This window comes from Musca domestica, unplaced genomic scaffold, assembly GCF_030504385.1.
Source record: "Musca domestica strain aabys unplaced genomic scaffold, Musca_domestica.polishedcontigs.V.1.1 5, whole genome shotgun sequence".
NCBI lineage: Eukaryota > Metazoa > Arthropoda > Insecta > Diptera > Muscidae > Musca > Musca domestica.
In genome coordinates, this window is record NW_026712346.1 from 10,844,016 (window position 1) to 10,865,475 (window position 21,460).

General features: G+C 32.9%; 1 long non-coding RNA gene across 1 annotated transcript; it reads right to left on the reverse strand.

Moving 5' to 3' along the window:
- Positions 1 to 613: 613 nt before the first annotated feature.
- Positions 614 to 16,047, reverse strand: LOC131804988 (uncharacterized). The gene is made up of 3 exons (XR_009343448.1): positions 15,962 to 16,047; positions 1,259 to 1,509; positions 614 to 1,203 (listed from the first exon to the last, which is right to left on the reverse strand). It is a non-coding gene; the product is annotated as an uncharacterized LOC131804988 (long non-coding RNA).
- Between the last annotated feature and the right edge of the window lie 5,413 nt (positions 16,048 to 21,460).

Genomic DNA, 21,460 nt, shown 5'->3' on the forward strand with positions numbered 1-21,460 from the left:
AGTTATAAATGTGCTTCGAAAATTATACTCAACTGATTTCTTTTTGGCCTTCTTTGTAAAAAGAAATCTTGCCTTTTCTTATTCCCTATTGTATTGAAGTGATTACGGGTACAACACATGAGTATTTTACGAAAATAGAAACATTTGTTAACATTTACTTTTAACATTATGTTTATAATTTGCGTCGTTTTGACCATATTTCTGCGGGGTGCCATTCTAATTCTCTTTCTAGGATTGCCATTCTCTGTTGCGCTTTTCCAGCGATATCGACTTGTGTTCTCTCGGTCTACAAGGAAAACGCAAATAATTTTTCCACATCTCTATATGAATGATCTTTCGGTGCCCGGACTTTACGCCAATGGACTTATGACCTCCCTCAAAACGGTCATAATACCCATTTTTATTTTGGGTCTTATGACCTCCCTCGAAACGGCCAAAACGCCCATTGGGCCTTATGTCATTTTATTAATATACAAAAAAAATAATAAAACTGAAGAAGATTCTTAGTTATGGTCTTAATTCCAATTTAAGTATAATTCAGTTATGTACATTAAAAAAAAAAAATAAAAAAAAAAAAAAAACATTTATATGATTTTATTTCCATTTTGGCGAGAAATCAAGTGTATATCTCTTCCACAGCTTCCACGATTTGTCTGCAAAATGGACATAACGTAAGTGTAGATCTTTGGTTATGAACCTTTTGAATTTCATGGAAACAAAATCGACAAAGTTTGGCGTGTCTACAGGGTTTCATAAGAGTGTTCTTCTTATTTTTGAAGCAAATTTCGCATGAAACTCCCTCTGGAGGAGAAGTTTCAGGTTCGGACTCAGATGAAGAATAATTATTATCGTCTATTATGGAATGCATTGACGTTGGTGGCAAAATGTTTTTGTTTTATTAGTCAGTATGTTCAGAAAGGTATTTGGAGAAATTTCGCCAAGATTAAGCTTTTCAGTTAATTTTTTTATTTGTGTGCTTCGATCTCGGAATCGTTTCTTAGGCCTTTCAAAAATGTCGAAAATTCCATCCAGCGCTTGGTCTAACTCAGTATATTTTTGGAATTCTTCCTGTTTAATAACTTGCAAGAAATTCCAGAAGCTTCCATGCATAGGAATTTGTGAACTCAAATAGCTGTTGTAACCTTCAACAGCACTGGTCGTCCTTACACATTCGTTATGGACAGAAAACATTGCAGGAGTTTCCTGTAAAAAGAAAAATATAAGGCGATTGGGTATTTTCTATTAATATAACATTTACCATTTGAATCCATTGACGGTCAAAATAATCAAAGAATTGTTGGAATACGTTTTCGAATTTGCTATAGAGCTCAGCCCTTTCAATCGAACTTCAGGAAAAACTTTTGTAAGAGAATTACGAAGTTCTTTTTCAAAATCGGTTATAAACGTCTTAGGCTTTAGCTCTAAAAGATTTGAGTTTATGAACCTGAATACGTGTTCGTATGATTTTTGACTTTTTTTCGTCATAAGAATAAATGCAACGGGAAACAGCTAGAAAACACACAAAAATAAACAAATATGAAATATTATGATTACCTTATTTTAAAAATAAACTATTGACTTAACTATAAAAATAATGGAACTCATTAAATTGTGTGAAAGGAGAGAATAGAAGACAAGTAGTTAAATTTAAAAAAAATCGCGCGATTTAAATACACTTTTTAATTGAAAGGTATTCATTTCAGATTCTTGATTTGGATGATCACTGTGGATAGCTTTATCACTGTTTTCGAAGCACTGTTCTTTATTAATTAACATAATTGAAGCGTTACAATTTTTTTGATAACAAACATATCTGCGAACTTCTTCATTTTTCTTATTTTCATATTGAGTTTTGAATTTATAAAGTTGTTTGTTACATGTTGTATACAACAATTCACAATTTCGTCGCGCACCAGGGACAAATTTAAACTCACTTATTTGGTTCATCTTCCTCAATGGTTTAAAAAAGTCTGTGACTTACCATTAGTCAAAGCAATAACTATAACTTACAATCATATCAAACAAAAAAAAAAAAAATAAAAAATAAATAAATAACTGTTCTTACCTTACATAAAAACATATTAAATAAACAAATTTTAAAAAATTTGATACGAAAAAGCATCAAATAAAATTGGGCTTTATGGCCGCTTTGGGGGAGGTCATAACGCCCAAAAATTTTGGGTTTTAACTCCACCTCTTTGTTGGGCGTTATGTCCGTTTCGAGGGAGGTCTTAAGGTCCAAAATTTTTTTTGGGCCTTGTGACCGTTTTGAAGGATGTCATAAAGCCCAAATTTTTTTTGGGCCTTAAGTTCATGGGCATAAAGTCCGGGCACCTGATCTTTCATAGTTCATTCCGCAGGAAACTGGAATCAGCTTCCAGCTGAGCTAAGTTTTCCTGCGATGTATTTCTCCGAAAGTTTTAAAACTTCCCAGAGACAAATGGAGGTTAAAGATTTGTTTGTTAATAGTATTTGACGATAATGCATTGTTTGTTCAATGTTGTTTTCTATTACCAGCAGTAGAGACATAAATAAGATTCAGGCAAAATCGGAATTGTCTCTTGAATTTTGAAATGTACAATTGGAATGTTTTATACTGCATGATTTTTTCTATTTTGACTTACTATTTTCGAATGTACATTCTTTTTGAAATCTAATATGATCTGTAGACTTTTTGGGGCGACAATGGACAAAACTGTTATTTACAGATTTTATGTATTTATTGGTAAAGTGGAGCTATACGAATATCATTTCATAATTTGATAAATTTTATTGAATTGACTAGAATTTTTGGAAACTGAAATTGAAGGCGAGTTACACTGAAGTTTACTACCGGATTAAGTGCTGCTGAAACCGAAAGATGATGTGGAAATAGTTTAACGCGGTCATACCAAACTTAAAGGACAATTAATTTTTTAATTTCCCTAAAAAATCACGACCAAAAAGGGACTATCCCTTTGCAAAAATTCCTAAATCGGGTAAAAAAATCGAGAAAAAAATTTCAATGGAATCGAATTTTGAAATAATAGTACATTCTATTTACAACCTTCGTAAGGACCTTCAAACCCTTGCTATAAAAAGAAATGGCGAACAAGTTGAAAACTTTTGTTGTTTTTTTTTTTCAATGTGTTTTTCTTTGTTTTATGTATTGTACGATTTTTTCTCAATTTGGCTTATCATATTGCATTCAATCGTTTTTATTTTCATTATATAAAGGAATGTTATGTTAGTTGCTACGCTTATAACTCAAGAACGACTTGAAGGATTTTGACAATTCATACAATTTCTGAATGGTATCTGCGCAAAACAAAAAATCACGTAAAAATATGCCAATAAAAATGTGAATGAAAAAAATATTTTTGGCGTAAATATTTTTTAATTTGACATGCTCTATTGAATTCTACATTTTTATTGTTCAATTAATAATATTAAAAATGAAATGAGTGCGCAATATGGTGTTACATGGTCTTTCTTTCATGTCAAATTTGGCATCTAGCTTTGAACTCCAGGACCTACATCGTGCTTCAGCTGGAAAATGCAAAATTCATTGGGATTGTAATCTGTGAAATACCAAATGGAATAGGTTGCAAAAATATTAGAGCGAATTAGACATTTAGTAAGAAAAGGATTTATATCCTTCCAGAAATTCTTCCGTATAAGGACACAACCCGATTTCAAGTATATTTTACATGTTAACCATGTGTTTCTTTCTAATTTCGGCAAATGTTGATACTTTGAGAAGAAACCGTACTTGCTTTGTTTCTAAGGAGGTCGAAAACCTCTTCTCATTAAATTTTCAATTTCCGAAGTAGGATCCATTATGATCCTGACCATATTCATCAATTGATTTGGCTAAAAATTATCTTTAGGCTATTCTGGGGTAGAGAACCATCTTACAGATAATTGTCCAAATAGGCATTTATTTAAGTATAGTCCCCACATCAGTGTACCCGAAAGTCCATTTTCCCAATTAATGTGTGGTCAGAAAAGAAAATGTTGTATTCTACTGAATTTGTAACCCGCAATAGATTATTTGTTGGGAACATAGATTTTGGATTTACGTCTACATGAAATAAACTCCGAAATGTCAAACTGGGACTCAGTCAGTCGAAAATTATGTCTGAAATATGACGGCCATAACATTACGGTAATGGGTGTAAAAGAGTAATTATCTTCGACTATTCTGAAATCATTCTGCCCTCAATTTCGAGGAGGACAAAACTAAATGTCACGCAGCATATTATACTAAAATTTAAAATACAAGCTCTTTAAAATACCAAAAAGTAAAGATGCAGCTAAGTAAGTACCCTCCAACATTTCGAAGGAAATTGAAAAATTTCAAAAAAAAAAAAAAAACCGAAAACTATCACTTAAATGAAAACCTTAAAACCTTTATATGGGGACTATACAAAGACGTGGACCTGCATACGAAATTTTTTGTAATAGGCTGTAGTGTCCATTACGAACTTCAAATACGAAATCTGTTACAATTACGGTGAATAATGTCGCAAAAATCATGAAAATACGGACTATCGGGAGGTACCGTTATATGGGGTATATACAAAAATGTGGATCTGCACACAAATTTTTTCTCAGAAGTTGTAGTACCCATTAAGATCTTTCAATACGAAATTTGAACCAATTCCTGTGAATAATGTTGCTGAAATCATCAAAATGCCGACTACCGGGAGGTACCGTTATATGGGGGCTATACGAAATGTGGACAGACATGGCCCATTTACGAACCAAACCTGCCTACCGGTTAACTATGCATGTATCCACGATTTTAGCCTCCTCAATTCGTTCGAAAGATAGAGTGATTAAAACAGACAGACGGACAGACAGACAAACAGAAAGACGGACATCGAAAATTGTCTTAGAATTTTAAGCTGATCCAGAATATATGTACTTTGTAGGGTCTATTATGAATATTTTGAGGAGCTACAAACGGAATGACAAAGTTAATATACCCTCCATTGAATGGTGGAGGGTATAAAAATTGAGCTGAGTTTTCACATGGGGCTATTGTAGATGTTCTATATCATATAGGTTTTTGACACTGAAATTAAAGCCTATGAGTGAAAAATAAGATCAGGCTATTAAAAATATTTAAAACCGACTGTAGGTAAACATCTATATATATAAAAAACAATTGTTGTTCGTTGGTAATGGAATCAGTTGAGAACGGCTTAACCGAATTGCATAATTTTTTGTACAAACGTTCGTCATATCCCGGGTTAGGTTTTTAAATATTGACCATGTCTACTTTTACGCCCACTATTTCGATCTATCTAAAATCCTTATATTTACCAAATAATAAAGATATCGGCTTGAAAATTATTACACAAGATACTGTTGACTTTCCATCCGGTCCTAGGTATTTATTTGGGCGCTGAGGACCTGGCCACGCCTACTTTTTAATCTATATATATATATATATATATATATATATATATATATATATATATATATATATATATATATATATATATATATATATATATATATATCTATATATATAAATGTAAGTTGTGTTAGTTACTACGCTTATAACTTAAGAACCGCTGGACTGATTTTAACGATTCACACAAATTCGGAATTGTCTCCTCTCCGAAAAGGATAATATCCAATAAAATCGCGTAAAAATGTGATATATTAAAATTTTTATTTTGACTTTTGAAATGTACAATAGCAATGTTTTATTTTGATTTTTTTTTCTCATTTTGACTTACTTTTTTCTAATGTACATTTGTAGTGTTTTTAATTGACTTGATTTCTTGAGAACTGAAATTGATGGCGGGTTACATGAAAGTGTAGTACCGAATTATGTGGTGGCGAAACGGAATAGATGATATCGAAATAATTTAACGCGGTCACACCAAAGTTAAAAGATAATTACTTTTTCAAAATCGCTAAAAAAAATCACGAAAAAAGAGATCTCATTGCAAAAATTCTTATATCGGGAAAAAATTGAAAAAAAATTTCAATGGAATCGAATTTTAAATTAATAGTACATTCTATTGACAAACTTTGTAAGCATCTTTAAACATTTGCTGTAAAAAATCAGCGAACAAGTTGAAGATTTTTTCAATTTGTTATTCTTTTTTAGTCAATTTTTTTTAATTGTCATTATCATATTGAATTCAGTGGATTTTTTGTGAACAAATTAAAGAATAATTTTTCACTATATACAATTTTTAACCAAAAACAAAAAAAAAAAAAAATAAAATAAGTGCGAGATAGGGCCTACATCGTGGTTCAGGTGGAAGATGCGAACACATTTAAACAAACAAAAATGACCGAAAAAGCCTAATGGGACTCATTTCAAAGCGTGGACCTACTTCTTTTATGTGACAATGATCCGTCCAATGAGAGCTCAAAATGCAATATTCTTTGGGAGAATAATCAGTAAAATACCAAATATAAAAGGTGCAAAATAGTAGAGCGAATGGGACTTTTAGTAAGAAAAGGTTTTATATCCTTCCAGAAATTCTTCCCAAACATTCAAAATACCTTAAATCGCTTTTGCAGGTCTTTATATCGATCATTACTCACGGATAAGGAAACAACCCGATTTCATATTTATATAACCATCTATGATTTAAGCTATTTTTTTTGGGTCTTGGCCACTTTTTTAATTTTTTTGGCCCTTATTTGCCATCTTTGTTTCAAAGGGGGTAGAGAACCTCTTCGCATAAAATTTGAAATTTTCAGAGTAGGGCCCATATTGGTCTTGACCACATTCATCAATTGATTTGGCTAAAAATTTGAGTCCCCACATTGGAGTATCCCCAATTTCACTTTCACATCTAATGTGTGGTCAGAAAAGAAAAGTTTGTATTCTATTGAATTTGTAACCCCCAAGAGAATATTGGTTGGGAACGTAGATTTGGGATGTACATCTATATGAAATAAATTGTGGAAACATGAACAAATTACAAATATAAGAAAGTAGCACGGGACCAAATATTTGTTGAATCATCATTGAATTATACTATGATGAAACTATGGACTTTAAGGGGTCTCCAACTTACAATTTAAATGGCAATAAAAATTAATTCCCATCTTTCATTCTGCCCTCAATTATGAGGTGGATAAAACTATTTTTACTTATTTAAATCACGCGAAATGCTATGACATGCTATATTGTTCTGCTATATTTTTGATTTGGTCTGTATTTGTCATATTGGATTATAAGGGTAGAAGAAAGGGGTAGAAGAAAGTTTTCAATGTACGTCGATGTTTCGGAGTAGTGCCCATATAAAGAAGGTACCTCCTAATTTTACCATACCTCCTAAATTTACCAAACAGACCGACATGGTTAGGGGGAATTATTAGGACTCTAATGCACAATCTAAGGTGCTAATGGGTTTAAGAAAGTATTTAACTTTGGCTACTTTTAAATCATTCAGCCCTCAATTATGTAGTATACAAAATACAGTAAATTCCAAATCACTGCTCATTTGACTTTGCTACGATTTTTACCATATTAAAAATTAATTTGATCCCTTACATGGCGATAAGATTGATATATACTTTTTAATACATTTGTATAGCACATCCACACAGTTGAAACCCACGGTTTAAATATTGAAGCCCACGGCTTAAAAATGGGTACAGGTATTTTAAAACACTTTTAATCGACCTGTACGTGAACACTTATATCAGTCATATCTGTGAATAATTATGCTTGGACAAATATGCATGATAGACAAAATCTACGGGCCGGCAACGCGGACCGGGCCAGCTAGTATATATATATATATAAATTGTTGTTCGTTGGTAATTGAATCAGTTGAGAACGGTTGGAATGATTTGAATATTTTTTCTAAATATTCGTTCTACCCCGAATTAGGTTTTTATGCAACGAAAAAGTGACCACGCCCAATTTTACGCCCATTTTTTGGATTTACCTAAAATCATAATATTTGGTAAAATCATTAAGATATCTTTTCCAAAGTTAGTATACGATGTAATCTTGACTCTCCATCCAACCCTAGGTATTTGTTTGGGGTCAAATTTATGTGTAGAAGAATTGAGAAAATTATAGTAACACATGAATTGAGAACTGCTTGGCCGATTTGACTCAAATTTTCTTTTCATTATTTGTAATTACAGTGGACATGTTTTCATGAAAGAAAATTTTGAGAAAAACCTCTATAAAAATCACGGGACTGGAAAAATTGACTTTTCTATTTTGATATAGAGTTTTGTGTAGAATTGTTTCAAAACGCATTTTGGAATTTAAAATTCTTAAAAAAATTCATATTTTCTATACATGCCTTATATGGTTGACAAACCAAAATTTTCAATTTTGATTAAAAAATACTTCTCAAAGCATCAAACCATTAAAAATCTCAACGTACTTTTAAATTGAGGCTATGCCTAATGGGGACCACTAGCAGCCAGTTATTGCTTTCACAATACCGAAAACATTAAATATTAAGTTACAGATAATTCGTTAAAATTGTAACAAAAACATGCAAAAGGACTAATTTGTGGTGGTATTATACCTAAACGAAACGGATATATTCTAACTTCCTAGGAATATTGTAGTTCAAATATTAACCTAAATATTTCGCCTTTATTGCAATTTCAACGAACGGCCGCATACACAGACGGATATGGTTTAATTGACTGGTAATAACTAAATACTTTATAACACGATCTTCTAAAAGTTACGAATTCTAAAATTACGTTTGATTTGTATAATATTGCTTAGACATTTATAATACTGATAATTGAGAATTGAAAATTTAATCAAATACAATGATATCACGTATATAAAGAGGTACTAAAAAGCAATCTGGAAGTGAACTTTTGTTTCAATTTTTTGACAAATGAATTATTACCTCAAAAATCGACCAATTTAGAGAACATTTGGTCGACGAATATTAGGAGATGATATTGTATGGGGGATATATCTAAATGAGAACAAATATATACCTTTTGCAACATAAATCATCCTAATAATAGTATAGAAACCTGTGCAAAGTTTGAAAGACGCATATTAAATTTGGTGACCCTAGCGTAATTACAGATGGTGAACGAAAAGGCACTGTAATATGCGGACTATACAAAATAGTGGAGCGAAAATTTAGTAAGAAAGGGAATCATATCCTCGGAAAATTCTTCCGAAAAGTAACCCTGACTAACACGTAACGATATACAGGGACATTGTTCGAGTTTTTGATACATTTGATACAGTTCTAGGGTTACATGAAGAAACATTTGAAGGTATCCACTGAAACATATGAAGGTATCCACTGATTTCAGCTATTTCCAGCGTCTTGGTCACATTTCTCAATTGATTTTAAACTGATTTGGCATCTTAGCTTCTAAGGGCGTAGAAGACCTCTTTGCGGAAAATTTGGGGTTAGATAACCATCTTACATGGGGCTATTAAAAAAAGTTAATGTATACTTCTTAACATATGAGATTTATTATTTAGGTCTTTAAGTCTGAAATTAAAACCTCTGGCTGCAAGATAGGACCAGGTTTTTTTGAAACGCTATAATTCGCCCGTTAAGTGAACCTGTATTGAAATTTCGCAATGCGTATTTATTTCTATTTAGCCGAGTGATCATTTATTCTAAAAATTGTGTCACTTATGTGAACCAGATCTGTGAATTATTATGCTTTAAAAACTATGCATTAAAGACTAGAACTACGAGCCGGCAATGCGGGCCCGGCCAGCTGGTCTATTATAATTTTTCCATGAATATATATTTCTATTTAGAAATTACTACGGAGTCATTACTTTTAATAAAAAATGTACCGTTTATATAAGTCAGATCTGTGATGTATTACGCTTTAAAAGATTTGGACATAGCTTCCATATATATTTTCAGCCGATTTCATATATCTGATGCACTAAACACGACATGTACCTCAAATTTCAATGAAATATGGAATGTGTCACGATATTCGGTTAAAATTGTATTTGTAATTTGTATAGAAAATTATTGAGGTTTGGGTATAGCTCCTATAAAAAATTTCGGCCGATTTCGTGTATTTAATGCACCAAACACGTTACATTTATCGGATTCTAATGAAATTTGGTGCAAAATTTGGTCTTAAAATACATTTTGTCAAATCTGTTCAGATTTGAATATTATTTACAAAAAAAAAAAAACATTTTTAAAAAACATCACGCCTTTGCAATGTCATTAGGCCAACAGTAAAAAACAACACAAAAATTTAATTAAGGATACAATTACTACGGGGAAGTATGTTGCTACCTCGTATTTTTTAATTGCAACAGAAATACCTCTCAACTTTAAAATAATGCAGTTTCGTGTACGCTTGGCTTTTGCTATGACAAGTAATATGCCTCAGGGACAAACTCTTTGTGTATGCGGACCAAATTTGGCATGATCCTGCTTTTCTCATGGTCAGCTGAACATTGCATGTTTACACGTTGGTAGGCCGAGCTATTTGTTTGTTTACACTCCTAAAGGAAAAGAAGAACATTGTATATCATTAGTATTACAATACATTTTCTTCTTTTGTTCCTTGAATTTGTTTTATTTTTATTTAAAAACCACAAAAATATTCGTATATAAAATTTTGTGTGCATATAAAATCAAAAGGGGTAGCGAAGCGCACAGGGTTTGGCTAATTATCTATAAAACAAAAACTTCAGGAAGACGTTTTATTGTTACCGATAGCCACATTGCTACATAAAGTATCTTTTATTAGAAGCGGAGAAAATGTATGAATGTACACAATATCACTCGAGAGGAAAATCCAATTTGGTCCGAACTTGGTATTTTTACCAAACTTAGATTGACATCGGCGATGGACAATAACGGTCCAGTCTTCTCCCATTTAGGGTAAAAAATGTGAACAGTGAAAACCCTCACAAAATGGAACATTATTCCCCTTTCCTTTTCAAAGTTCGGACATGGCAGTATTTTTTCTAATATCAAATCTAAAGAAAGACCGGCAAAGAAAGTCAAATATCACTTGTTTCGATAATATTTGAGGGTAAAGTAGATCTATTTAGCCCTTATGTCACACACCAAATGGGGAAAGTAATATACACATCTGAACACGTTTATAAGATACTAAGTTTTTGCCTATTATGCATATTTGTCAAAGCATAATTATTCACAGATATGATATGATATAAGAGTTCACGTACTGGTCGATTTAAAGTGTTTTAAAATACCGATACAAATATTTAAGCCGTGGGCTTCAAATGTGTGGATGTGCTATACAAATCTATTAAAAAGTAGTATAGTAAAAATCGTCGCAACAATTTCCAGTCAAATGAGCAGATATTTGCAATTTACTGTATTTTCTACACCTCATAATTGAGGGCTGAATGATTTAAGAATAGCCAAAGTTAATTACTTTTTTAAACCAATTAGCACCTCAGATTGTGCATTAGAGTCCTCATAAGTCCCCCTAACCATGTCGGTCTGTTTGTCCGCCAAAAGGTGGACTTGAGGGGGTACTAGTACATGGAGAAAATTCTAAAATTTGTAGATATGTTGATATTTTTGTGTAATTTCTGTTCTGATCACACATTAGATGTGAAAGTGGACTTGGGGATACTCCAATGTGGGGACTTTACTTAAATAAATTCGTATGTGGCAATTATCTGTATGATGGTTCCCTACCCCAGGGTAGCATAAATACAATTTTTTAGCCAAATCAATTGATGAATGTGGTCAAGACCAATATGGGCCCTACTCTGAAAATTTCAAATTTTATGCTAATAGGTTCTCTACCCCCTTAGAAACAAAGATGGCAAATAAGGGCCAAAAAATTACAAAAAAGTGACCAAGACCCCAAAAATAGCTTAAATCATACGATGGCGACGATAAATATGAAATCGGGTTGTACCATTATCCGTGTGTTATGATCGATATTGTTTGGAAAGAATTTCTGGAAGGATAGAAATCCGTTTCTTTCTAAAAGTCCCATACGCTCTACTATGTTGCACCTTTTATATTTGGTATTTTACTGATTGTACTCCCAAAGAATTTTGCATTTTGAGCTCTCATTGGACGGATTATTGTCACATGAAAGAAGTAGCACCAGACTTTGAAATGAGCCCCATTAGGCTTTTTCGGTCATTTTTGTTTGTTTAAATGTGTTCGCATCTTTCAGCTGAATTAGAAAAAAGTAAGTCAAAATGGAAATGTTTATATATCATTATCGTATATCATTTTTTGGATATTATCCTTTTCGGACAGGAGACAATTCTGAATTTGTATGTATCGTTAAAATCAGTCCAGCGGTTCTAAAGTTATAAGTGTAGTAACTAACACAACTTTTTTTATATATAGATAGGGTGCAGCAATTATTTTACCCTAGTGTATTTGAATACACACACACTCACATAGGTACATATTAATCCTGTTTGTTTCTTCAATTATATGTGCGAGTGTTCCCACTCTTAACTCGGTTGTCAGCCTCAAATTCATATTTTGATTATTGTCATAGAAAACAGAGGGTGTCAGTGTTAGTCGATAAAATTACATTAGCCCCACCAGACTACTCTTGCATCCAGCTTGAGCATTTCTACACATTTAGTCAAGGGACATTTATTTGTAGCAAAGCAGCATCAGGAAAATGCTCAATTCTTGCTGAATTGCAAAAATCCCTTTTATTGTCTGGTCACTCTTGTGACTTTAGAGTTTTTGATAATCCTTGTGTATGGACATTCGCAGCAAGGAGAAGGACACGACTGTGCAAAACGAAAAACAAACCCTCAATGTCACAATGTGACCTTATGCGATTCCTATTCCAACGAATTTTCCCATATAATCATTCATTTCCGTAGTATACGTATTTACGCTCAGCTCAGTGAAGAGTGTGTCTTAAAGGATTCCCCTCCAGCACAAACATTTACACAACGTGTTTGCGAAGTAACAAAATATGTTTGTGTATTCAGTGTTGAGTTGAATGAAAGGACTTAAATAAACTGACTCTGAATGCATTCAAAAGAAATGAGATTGTATAAAATTGTATTTATTTAAAGAGTGTTTAAATTTCAAAAATTGTTAAAAACTAATTAGACCTTTTATTCAATCATTTGTTTACATATGGATACGTAAGTTATTCCAGCATGAAAGAGCATCCCAAACGCATTAATAGACTTGGGACGTTAACATTGTATGCCGTTGCTATTATTGGCAACATTATGTGAGACATTATCGAAAATAATTTAAATTCAAAAATATGTTAATTTCTAAATCCTTGGGCAATCAAACATTGTCCTTGTCGATATTTACTTTAAAGATAATATTGTAAAATATTGTTTTACTTTTTATCATGTCTTCTTTCTGCATTTATCTGTTATGTTAAATAAAGAAGCATGAAATCAATAACGACATAGAATTACTTCTACTTGTCAAAGCAGATGTAACATCCGTTTGATGTTTACAGTAATTATTAAAGTCTTTGATATGTTATAAATCTTATTTCTATTTAAGCTATTATTCAAAAATAAACAAGTAAAAAAGCAGTAAGTTCGGCCGGGCCGAACTTTGAATACCCTCCACCATTTGGAACGAATTAGAAAATATTCAAAAAAATAAAATCCATTGAAAAATCTATTAAAATCTTTAAAATACCTAATATCGGAAGGTGCCGATATATGGGGAGATATACGCTATTGTGGACCTATATAGACAAATCTATGTCTGGGGGTAAAGTACTCACAAGGAACTCCTTGTGTGGATTTTCAGAGAATTCCATTGGGAAATGTGGCTAAAATCATCAAAATCCCGAATATCGGGGGTACCGTTATATGGGGGATATACGATATTGTGGACCTATATAGACAAATACCTTTCAGGGGTTAAAGTGCTCACAAAGAAATCCTTGTGTGGATTTTCAGAGAATATCATTGGAATATATAGCTAAAATCATCAAAATATCGAATAACGGGGGTACCGTTATATGGGGGCTATACGATATCGTTAACCTATATAGAGAACTCTATGTCAGGGGGTAAAGTGCTCACAAAGAACCCCTTGTGTGGAATTTCAGACAATTCCGTTGAAAAATGTAGCTGAAATCATCAAAATACCGAATATCAGAGGGTACCGTTATATGGGGGATATACGATATCGTGGACCTATACAGACAACTCTCTTTCAGGGAGTAAAATACTCACAAAGAACTCCTTGTGTGGATTAGCAGACAATTCCGTTTTAAAATGTGGGTAAAATCATCAAAATACCAAATATAGGGGAGTACCGTTATATGGGGGATATACGATATTGTGGAACTATATAGGCAATTCCGTTTCAGGGGTAAAGTGCTCACAAAGAACTCCGTGTGTGGATTTTCAGACAATACGATTGGAAAATGTGGCTAAAATCATCAAAATATCGAATATCGCGGGGTACCGTTATATGGGGGCTATACGTTATGGTTAACCTATATAGAGAATTCTCTGTCGGGGGTAAAGTGCTCACAAAGAACCCCTTGTGTACAAAGAACCCCTTGCGACCATTCTGTTGAAAAATATGGCTAAAAACATTAAAATACCGAATATCGGGGGTACCGTTATATAAGGGCTATACGATATCGTGGACCTATATAGATAATTCTCTGTCGAGGTATAAAGTACCCGCAAGGAACTCCTTGTGTGGATTTTCAGACAAGTCCGATAAAAATGTGGGTAAAATCCTAAAAATATCGAATATCGGGGGGTACCGTTATATGGGGGACAATTCTCTCTCAGGGGGTAAAGTACTACAAGGAACTACTTGTGTGGATTTTAAGACAATTCTATTGAAAAATGTGGATAAAATCATCAAAATACCAAATATCGGGGGTACCGTTATATGGGGGCTATACGATATCGTGGACCTATATAGATAATTCTCTGCCGAGGTATAAAGTACCCGCAAGGAACTTCTTGTGTGGATTTTCAAAATGCCGAATATCGGGGGTACCGTTATATGGGGGCTATACGATATCGTGGACCGATATACCCCATCTTCGAACTTGACCTGCCTGCAGACAAAAGAGAGATCTGTGCAAAATTTTAGCTTCCTATCTTAATTCGTTTAGACTGTAGCGTGATTACAATAGACTGACAGACGGACGGACGGACAGGACTAAATCGTCTTAGAATTTTACGCTGATCAAGAATATATATACTTTTTTGGGTCTAAAATGATTATTTCGATGAGTTACAAACGGAATGACGAAATTAATATACCCTCCATACTTCTTTTGGTGGAGGGTATAAAAAAGTCTGGCAACTCTTGTCGTGTATAGTTGTTTTTTATTTGAGCCAAAAATAGTGATCAAATAATTTTAGATATATTATTATTTATTGTTCTTTTCGTGCAGTGAAATACTAACAGTTCTTATTAATATTATCGAAATTATACGTGTATTGTGAAGTACAGTGTTTAAATACGGTATTTTACAAAATAATTAAAACAAATTGTGACTGTTTTTGCGCCTTCTCATCTTTTTGTTTTACTTTTGCTGTTTACGTCTGTTTCGTTTTTTCCCCTGTGCTTTGTTCTTATTTTGTTTTCAATCCCAAATTCTAAATTTTACATTTACAATCTGAAGCATACTTTGAGGCATTAAAATAATTTTTTGAAGTTTTGCACAATGGCCTGTTTAATCTTTTGGTTCTGATTTTAAAGTCTTTATATTTCCTGAAACTTGGCTTAAACCTGAAATCTACGACGCGGAAATCTTTTCTGACCGATTTGAAGTTTATAAAAATGATAGAGTAAATAGAATAGCTGTACATAATTCCATTACGTCTGAAATAGTTGTCACTGAAGATCTTAATATAGAATTTATATTTGTCAAACTATTATATCATGGTAAATATATTGCTTTAACTTGTTCCTACATTCCTCCAATTGAGACTTTAAAATATACAGTAAACACGCAAAGCTTCTGAAAGATGTTTCATGTTTAAAGTCAGCAAATTTTGATCTTATTTGTCTTGGTGATTTCAACTTACCAAGTATATATCATTCCTGTATCATCTGCAGGCTCAGCTAGTAGAATGGACGAATTCTGGGAAGCTATATTTGACCAAGAACTTTTCCAAATAAATAATGTTTTTAATGTTAAGAATAGAATTTTAGATTTAGTATTCTCCACAACCGTTAACCTTTCCTTATGTAGATGTGCACCGTTTGTCGAACCGGAGGATAATTATCACCCAACCCTCAATTTAACTCTTGATCTTAAAACTCAAACCACTCAATAAAAACATATCCTTTAACTTTTCCAAAATTAACATAGATTTGTTACGTACTACTCTTTCCAATACAATCGGGCGTCTTGAAGGTGATATTGATTATTGCATTTCCGACTTTTATAATATCTTAAATGATGCCTTTAAACTAACAATCCCTAGTTCAAATTACGCGCCAAATGGAGGCTCGCCATGGTTTACTCCATATTTAAGACGTTTACGTAATAACAAAAGTAAACTTTTAAAGAAATTTAAAAAAATTTAACTCATCTATAAACTACTCCAAAGCTCGAAATAAGTATAATTCTGAAAATTTAAAATGTTATTCGGCATATTTACAAAGAATTAGAAATAGTTTTCAACGCAACCCAAAAAATTTCTATAATTTCGTGAATTCTTAAAGAAAAGTTCATGAATTCCCTAGCTGTATGAAATTCGGCAGCACAGGGGCTACCGATGATTCTGATATTGCAAACATTTTCGCAGATTTTTTTCAGAATGCATCCACTAGCAATTACAGCTTTAACATTAAATTGACTGAATTTTTTGCCCCAAATTTTGCTTACGGAAGAAGAGGTTTTAAAAGGTTTAAAAAGTTCGATCTCGCCAGGTCCAGACGGAGTACCGGCAAACGTTCTTAAATTATGTGCAATTGAATTATACATACCTCTTACGAAATTATTTAATTACTCTTTATCTTTAGGCTACTTTCCTTATTTTTGGAGATCTAATTATATAATTCCTCTCCATAAAACTGGTAGTCGTTGCATATTGAAAATTATAGGGGTATTGCTAAGCTTAGCGCAATACCTAAACTTTTTGAGGTAGGTCAACTTTGACTAATCTTATGGAATTAACATGCTATGTTCACAATGGTTTTGCTAATAAATTTCAAACTGATGTAATTTATATCGATTTTAGTAAAGCTTTTGACACTGTCGTACATAGTTTATTACTCCACAAGCTTGATATAATGGGTTTCCCTACATTATTGTTAGACAGGATTTCATCATACCTTGAAAACCGTACTCAAAAGATGTCTTTCATAAATACCATTTCAAAAAATATTCTAGTCCATTCTGGGGTTCCCCAGGGAAGCCATTTAGGGCCATTACTTTTCGTTCTCTATCTCAATGATATTCCGTCAGTTGTAAGGTTTTCCAAAATTCTAATGTTTGCAGATGATGTTAAGCTGTTCACTAATCTCGATTTTCTCAATAGTTCGTTACATTTACAACATGATCTACATTCCATTGTAAATTGGTGTGGTATAAATGGCATGTCACTAAATCTTAAAAAATGCAAACAATTATCATTATTCAGATCTAGACATATTCAATCTGATTACTTCGTAGGTTCATACAAATTGGAGAATGTAGACTCATTTATTGATCTTGGTATTATTTTGGACAATAAACTTCGTTTCAACTTACACATTGAATCTAGCGTTAATAAAGCAAAGTCTCTTCTAGGTTTCATTAAGCCCTGGTCTAAAGAGTTTTAAGACCCTTACGTAACTAAACGCTTGTTTACTAGTCTAGTTCGACCTACATTAGAGTATGGTTGCGTGTTGTGGAGTCCATTTTATAAATGTTACTCTAATTCTCTAATTATATTCGCTCTCAAAGATCTGCCCTGGAATCCGGCTCCCCCCTATGAAAATCGATTAAAACTTATAGATATTCCATCGTTAGAAAGAAGGCGTTTAATGCTTAGAGCAATATTTTTAATACGACTTTTACGTTTTCAAATTGATTCACAATTTTTAATTAGCGAAATAAAGTTTAATGTGTTTAATGTCTTTCCTTGGCGAGATCTAACTACGAACTAAGCAACCCCCTTAGATCTTTATGTGACATATATAACAACCTATGTGAACCTTTGCATGCAATAAAAATATCAATACTTAATTTGTAATTATAGTATTAAGAGCTGCCAGATTTTTATTTTTGCTCGTTTGCTGGTGTTTCCCTTCATGGTGCGGACTATGGGATGTACGCGCTCCCCTCGGTTAGCAGGGCGGGTAAGAGTGGCGTTGGGACCGAAAGAAAAAAAATGTGATATTACGATACGATTTTTTTTCAACTATAGAATTCAATGGATTTTTTGTGAACAAAATAAAGAATAATTTTTCAATATACTGCTAACTGGCGGTCTTTCATGTCTAAGATTGCCATCTAGCTTTTAACTCCAGAGCCTACATCGTGCTTCAACTGGAAGATGCGAACACATTTAAACAAAAAAAAAAAAAAAAAAAAGCGACCGACTAAGCATTATGGAGCTCATTTCAAAACGTGAACCTACTGCATTCATATGACAATAACCCGTCCAATGAGAGCTTTGGGACTGCAATCAGTAAAATAGGGTGCAAAATAGAAGAGCGAATTGGAAATTTAATAAGAAAAGGATTTCTATCCTTCCGGAAATTCTTCCAAACATTCAATATACTTTAAATCGCTTTTGCAGGTCATGATATGGGTCATACCCCCGTGTAAGGATACAAACCGATATTTTTCATACTAAATTCGGAAAAATGAGAAGAAACCATCCTTGCAAAAAATTATCACTTTTTGGTATAACCAAAATATGATTTAAGCTATTTTCGGGTTCTTGGCCACTTTTTTATATTTTTGGTCTTTATTTTATTTTTTTGGCCCTTTGTTTCTAAGGGTGTCGGAAACCTCTTCTCATGAAATTTTCAATTTTCGGAGTAGGGTCAATCTTGGTCTTCACTACATTTATTAATTGATTTGGCTAAAAAATTGTATTTAGGCTACTCTGGTGTAGAGATCCATCCTTCAGTTAATTGTCTACATAGGCATTGATGTGTACCCCCATGTCCACTTTCCTAACCAATATGTGGTCAGAAAAGAAAATTTTGTATTCTATTGAATTTGTAACCTCCAAGAGAATATATAAAATAAACTCCGGAATGTTAAACTGGGATTCATTCAGTCGGAAATTGTGGCAGAAACATGAAAAAATTACGAATATTAGAAAGTAGCATGGGACCGAACATTTGTTCAATCGTCATTGAACCATAATATGAACAAAATTAGGACTTTATGGGGTCTCCAACGCACGATTTAAATGTCCAAAAAATGACTCCCATCTTTCGGTAATGGGTGAATACTCTGGTCATTTTGCCCTCAATTACCAATTGGACAAAACTAAATACCACGCAGTACGGTACTCTAAATGTTGGAAATACAAATTCCGATTTACAGTTAATTTGAATGGAAAATGTTGCAAAGCTCTTAACAATGCCAAAAATTGAGCTGAGTTTTCATATGGGGCTATTATAAATGTTCTATATCATATAGGTTTTGAACACTCAAATGAAGGCCCATGGCTAAAGAATTAGGTCAGACTGTTCAAAATATCTAAAACAAAATATCGGCATTTCATCGATTGCAGTCACAATTTTGTTTGTTTAAATGTGTTCGCATTTTCCAGCTGAAGCACGATGTAGGCCCTAGAGTTGAATGAAAGATGCCAATTTTAGGCATGAAAGATCGCCATTTAATATCGTATTGCGTACCATCCGAAATTGTATGAATTCTTAAAATCCGTCAAACCGTTGTTGAGTTATAAGCTTAGAAACTGACATAATTTTCTTTTATATGGCGAAAATAATTCTTTATTTTGTTTACAAAAAAATGATTGAATTCAATATGATAAGCTGTATTGAAAAAAATCGTACATTATATAAAATTTACAAAAAAAGAAAAGCAAATTGAAAAAGGAAAAGAAATTCAACTTGTTCGCTGATTTTTTACAGCAAATGTAAAAAGGTCCTTACGAAGTTTTTCAATAGAATGTACAATTATTTCGAAATTCGATCAGCGAACAGCGAACAAGTTGAATTTTTTTCTTTTTTCAATTTGCTTTCCTTTTTTTGTCAATTTTATATAATGTACGATTTTTTCAATACAGCTTCTATTATTGAATTCAATCATTTTTTGCGAACAAAATAAAGAATTATTTTCGCCATATAAAAGAAAATTAGGTCAGTTTCTACGCTTATAACTCAACAACGGTTTGACGGATTTTAAGAATTCATACAATTTCGGATGGTACGCAATACGATATTAAATGGCGATCTTTCATGCCAAAAATTGGCATCTTTCTTTCAACTCTAGGACCTACATCGTGCTTCAGCTGGAAAATGCGAACTCATTTAAACAAACATAATTGTGACTGCAATCGGTGAAATGCCGAATATAAGTGGTGCAAAGCAGTAGAGCGAATTGGACATTTAGTATGAAATGGATTTCTTCCTAAACTTTTAAGATACCTTAAATCGCTCTTGCAGGTCATGATATGGGTCATAACCCCCGGATGAGGGTACAACCCGATTTCAAATATATTTTACGTTTTAAGCATATTTTTCATACTAATTTCGGTAAATGTTGGTAATATAATCATTATATGGTTTAAGCTATTTTCGGGGTCTTGGCCACTTTATTTATTTTTTTGGCCCTTATTTGGAATTTTTCTTTCTAAGGGGGGTGGAAAACCTATTCGCATAAAAATTTTCAATTTTCGAAGTAGGGCCCATTTCAGTCTTGACCACATTCATCAATTGATTTGGCTAAATAATAGTATTTAAGATAGATAGATAGATAGATACGCCAACCAACGTGTGGTCCGAAAAGAAAATTGTGTATACTATTGAATTTGTAACCCCCAAGAGAACATTGGTTGGGACATCTAGTTGAACATCTATTATAATTTTTGCCATGAATATTTATTTATTTTTAGAAAATACTATGGAGTCATTACTTATAATAAAAATTGTGCCACTTACATTAGTCAGATCTTTTATTTATCTTCTTCTTCTTCTATATCTATAAAAGAGGAAAATGTTTGTATGTTTGCTTGTAATTTATGGACTCGAAAACCGCTGAATAGATTTTCCTGACAATTTGCATGTATACTGCAATATGGCCTGAAAGTAGCATAGGCTATATACATTTTTGAAATTCCACTTGGAAGTGGAGATATAGCATCAGAATCGGAGGTACCTCCCAAAAATTTAGATTTTGTATGCACATATCTATTGATCGATTACAGACACAGTCTCCAAATTTGGAATGCGTAACGGAATTTGGAACAAAAATAAAAATTGCCAAATTATATTGAAATCGGTTCAGATTTGGATACAGCTCCCACATATATTTCGACCGAATTCAAGCATTTGATGCACCAAACACGCTATGTATCCCAAATTTCAATGAAATTTGGAATGTGAAGCGG